Source organism: Diabrotica undecimpunctata, chromosome 1 (assembly GCF_040954645.1).
Source record: "Diabrotica undecimpunctata isolate CICGRU chromosome 1, icDiaUnde3, whole genome shotgun sequence".
NCBI classification, from domain to species: Eukaryota; Metazoa; Arthropoda; class Insecta; order Coleoptera; family Chrysomelidae; genus Diabrotica; species Diabrotica undecimpunctata.
Genome location: NC_092803.1, coordinates 27,747,167 through 27,752,536, shown reverse-complemented (window position 1 = coordinate 27,752,536; position 5,370 = coordinate 27,747,167).

Sequence of the window (5,370 nt, the reverse complement as noted above, 5' to 3'; positions counted from 1 at the left end):
TTAGTTTATAAACAGACAATATTATTGTCTACCTTTTTAAAAAATTGTAAAACTTATTTTATTGTGACATTTGGATACTTGCTATTTTGCAATAACAATTTGAATTATTTGCAAATGTTTATTATTGGCATTCAGTTTCTGTTTTCTTAAGAAACAGTTTTGCATAATGGGAGTACTATCTTTATAACTGCGTACGGTAATCTGTTAGTCACAAAAAATACAGTTAAATTTTTAAAACATGAGAAAGAAACAAAAGAAAAATCATAACAAAGTGAGTTGAATTACTCTCATTTCGTTCAGATATCAATATTTCAGATAGAGGTTAAAATACAATTGGGTAACAGATAGGACGTCGTGCTGGACTGAGACTGACTGAGCTATCCAGTACTCCACGTAGGATAGACTGGGTTCGGAAGTTCTCAGTCAGAACACGGTGCATCTCAATAGCTAATAGGAAACGTCCCTTTGATATATAGGACAATATAGTCAAACTTCGCACCAATAATCTCCCGACCGCGACAATATTATTTAATCTAGAGGTTCCGCGTGAGTTGTAATAAAATGAAGTCTCTATATCATGTATTTTAACAGCGTTTAGTAGTTTACTGATTAAAAATCTAAAGACAAAATTGAATTCTCAATAAGATAGAAGAACAGAAGATTTGAAAGGGTGGTCCGTGGACACTTGATTTGTCTTTGTAACGATAGCTCTTTAAATTGCACTTTATTTTCCATTGCGAGGACTCAACCATCGTGGTAGATCTACAGGTTAACTGGGATAGCACCAATTCCACCCTTGAGAAATCAAATCATGGAAATATTCAGAGGAAATCAAGCAATAAACGAAATAAACATCCACGGATCAATTAAGAAAATGACTCATGGACTGCAACTACTGTGCTCTCTTACATAAAGAGGCGACCTTGAATAGTACTCAGAATTAGTAGGCTTTTTTGAGTCTACAAATAAAAATATAAAGCGAAGAAGCAGAGAGGTAATCCTGTTCATTAACTCTTTTACTGTCCCAAATACGTCTTAATAACCACCAATTGGGGCCCTAAAAGCGAAAGATTACCGCAGTTATGCAGATATGGCAAGATTTATTATTTCTATAAGGTTTAGTGTCAAGTCAAGCTATACTTTTTTGTAGTCCTTCTTTGATTATTTCTGCTGGTTTTCGATTTCTGCTACGCTCTTATTATCTTTCAGTTCTTTGATTTTACCTCTTCCACTGTCAGGTTGTTGTGTTTCTATTGTTATTAGTTTTTCCTTGCCGTTCTTGAAAGAATCTGGCCATCTTTGCCTGTTATATCGGTTATATCTCTTAAAAGTAATACTATATATATATATATATATATATATATATATATATATATATATGTTAGTTAGTTCTATAATAAATAAATAATTAAATAATAAATCATGAATGTGTTGCTTGTGTGAGTCCATTTCAAAAGGTAAAAGAAATAATAAATTAGACTTACTCACAATCAATTTAATTTAACTATCGAGAAGACCGGTTTCGCTTTCTATAATATGCAAAGCATCTTCAGGTCTCGATACAAAGTTAAATAAATGCTAAAATAATAAACCCATATTAGGGTGTTGTCTAATAAAGATAAACAAAGATAGATGAAATATGAAATAAATTACAGTAATTATGCCAATATTACATGTCTGTGGTTTTTCAAAATGAATAAAATGTTTAAGCAGACATGGTAAGACCCACAAATTGGTAAAATAGTCTATTAAACTGTAATAAATTAATAAATAAACAAATAAATAAAACATTACTTACATGCCGGTACTCTATTAATTGATGGTTGAAAGAACATGGTTCAAACTATCCTGTATTGTTGATTGGAGAACTTAAGTCTGCTATAGTAATTGTTTGACAGTAAACGGGGAAGTTCTTGAGGAGACAGATTTTATCCAATGAAGTAGAGATAGGTGTAATGTGATTGATTGTTTGATGGAAGTAATGTTCTATACCATGGAGTTATTTAAGTTATTTATATTTATTCTAGAGATATATTTATGAAATGTGTGTTATTTATTGAGATTTTATTTTATGAAGGTGACAGTTTTAAGACAATGAATGAACTTAGATGTACAAATTGTGTGGGCGTGCAATTCTTTCAACTTATAACTATCAAATTTCTTTTATATAGTTCTATTGCAATATATGGCAAATGATTGTAAAGTGAAGTATTTAAAGTTATAATTAAAAATTAAAAATTAAGGACACTTTAAGACACACAGAAAACACTACACAGGGGGACGAAACAGACATTAAATTTAAAAGGGGGAGGACTTGAATGTACTACATCTCTTACTTGGAGATAATGAGTTTTTATGTTATCTGTTAGATTTTAGAGGTGAATTTGACAACTTTGACAACTTTAATAATACATATATAAATATATAAATTTTACATACGTAGTCCTTGATTTGATTGTTGTAGTGAACCTCAGATTAATTACTGTGACGTATTTTCTTGAAACTTCTGTATTTACTTTAAATTTGTGCTCATCTGGTACTGTTATATTGATGTTTAACCCGGCAACCATGTTGTGGCATCACAACAATAGACTTTGTATTGCATAATAAATTTCGGTATATAAATAAGATTTGAATGAGTGGTGTGGTGGTTTTTATGGGTGATTTTGACCCCACCACAGTTGAAATTCATTATTATTTAATTTTTGGTAATTTTCGCCCCACAGCATTGGTTTATTTTTAACAGGTAACTTCTTACACTACCACAATTTAAAGCCTCCTAAAGCTTTGGTAGGATGAATTAACTAAACCACCACACTCAAGTCAGAGTTAGGATCTGAAAGCGAATCTGAAAATGAAAATCGGCAAGTTAGCCTTCATTTCAGTGACGATGTTTTAGTAAACCAACTTAATCAGTGGAAAATTGTCAGCCTGGAACTTCTAATGAGAAAAGTGAATCATCGTCGGAAGAATCTTCTCGAGACAACAATACGTTTGAAGATGATAGAGTAAGATAATCTAAGTTTTTTTATCTGACGGGATGGGAAAACAAAATGGACAAAGAATTGTCCTAATAAATCGGTTAGAATACGACACGAAAATGAAATTACTCTACTTCTCAGTATTCGAAATAATGCAAAATATTGCAAGCTGCTTCTTGCTGGGGATTATTCATGAATAATTATTTGTAGAAGATATTGCCAATGAAGGAATAACAAAATCAGTTTAGTGGCTCAGAATTATAATGACTAACATAATTATATCACCAATCATATGAATGCAGAAGAAATTCGTGCATTTTTTGGATTATTATATCTATCAGGCATTTAGAAAGTAAATAGGTAAAATCTGGAGGATCTTTGGGCTACAGATAAAACGGATATAGGCATTTTCAGGCTAACAATTTCCCTGCAAAGATTTATATTACTTTTAAAGTGCCTAAGATTCGATAATACCGAAAATAAAGAAGAACGAGAGAGAAAAAAAAGCTAAACTGACAGCTATACGAGCTGTTTTTGTTTGATTTGTATCTAATTGTCAACAATATTTTATTTCTAGTCGATACTTGACCATCGACGAAAAATTAGAAAGTTTTCGGGGACGTTGTTCCTTTCGGCAATATATCCCCAATTAGCCGTCCAAATATGGCATTAAAATATTAACTTATTTATATAATGTGTCTCGTAATAGCAAGCGATGGCCTCTAACAATTTTTTTAATGCTTAATTATGAAGGAATAAATAGTTCTGTTATGTATCAACATAAGCCAACTGAAAAACTAAAATTTTTAAAGAACTTGGTTTGGCACTAATTAAACCATATATTGAAAAACGAAGTGAAAATCAAAGAATACCATTAGACATAAGGGCGAAACTAAAAAAAAAATGTCAGCGGAGAGGACACTCAACAACCTCTCAACAAGAAACGAACAACATCCAGAGTGGGCCGCGAAAAGACAGACAGTGTCAAAAGAAATCTTTGTCTTGAACATTGTTTATATTTTGTTCTAAATATGCAACAAATTATTAATTATTATGCTATTATATATTATATAATATATTATGCTCTCGGACGTAAAAAAATGTCATGGCTGCGCAATATTCGACAATGGACAGGAATCCACAGCTATGAAATGCTTCGCAATGCTGCTAAAAACAGAATTATTTAATCCAGAATATTTAACATCTCACCTGACAAGACGATGTAAGGTGGACGCCTACCCAGAAATGCATGGCACCTTAAGAAGAAGAATGCTATTTAAACAAAAGTTCTTGGTTACTTTTTATAAATTTTGTATTTTTTTATTCTGTATCTCCAGCAAAAATTTTGGTAACAAAAATTTTGGTTAATAACTAAATTTTAGTATTTTTTGAAGCATTGAAATTTTTAACGGATATTTTTGAAATAATATAAATTTGACAAAGGATATATAACAATATAACCATGATTTAAAATCTTGAGATTACATGTAAAAATAAAATATTTTCTCAATTTTATAAATAAAAAAAATGGGGTGATAATTACACAGCTACTGTCAGAAAATGTCACCACACAGTCAACAAATTAATTTAGTGATGAAGGTGTTACACTACCCTTGTTATGGATTTTTACTAGCCTTGCATACATCATAAATTTTGTCTCACATCACTAGTGGTGGTACCTGGCCATACTTTGTGACTAAAAGTTAAATATAAATCATTTATCAATGATAATTAAATCATAATATCAGTGATTTGGGATTCTGTGTGTCCCCATTTCTCGCAGTCCTTAAGGGGTTTAGTAGTGATTAGTGGCATAAAATTGAGATAATTCTTTATCTTTCAGTTTATTGTAAAATACTAATTTATCTTGTGCTATTACTACCTGGTAGTAAGCAAGATATAGAGTATATAAAGTTCTTTCGTCTTCCAATTGTATGCCCAGTTTTACTGCTGCATTTATGTATAGTTTGAATAGTGTAGGAGATAGGCAGCAGCCTCGGATATTTTATTCCCTATTTTAATTCGTGGCCTTGTTATGAAGTTGCTTAATTGCTTGTCTTGCTGTGTTTTTTATTGGGATGCTCTTGTTCTTTTAACTTTAACCTGATGTTTTTTTGTTGGTCAATACCTACTACAATTTTTTAATTAGATCTGGTAAAAACTGTCCTTAAACAAATGAAAACAATAAGTTCTAAAATAAGATTAAATTTGATCATTTTTACCTTTTTTATCTTAATTTTTTATTCCACTGCAAGAACAACAAATCTACGCCACAGGTAACTGATTAAGCTGGTTCGACTGTGTCCTATTACATTAAACCACAAAGCAATCCAAAACTATATTACCTATTATGTAATTGCAAACCACATCTGATACAATCTTTCCACTA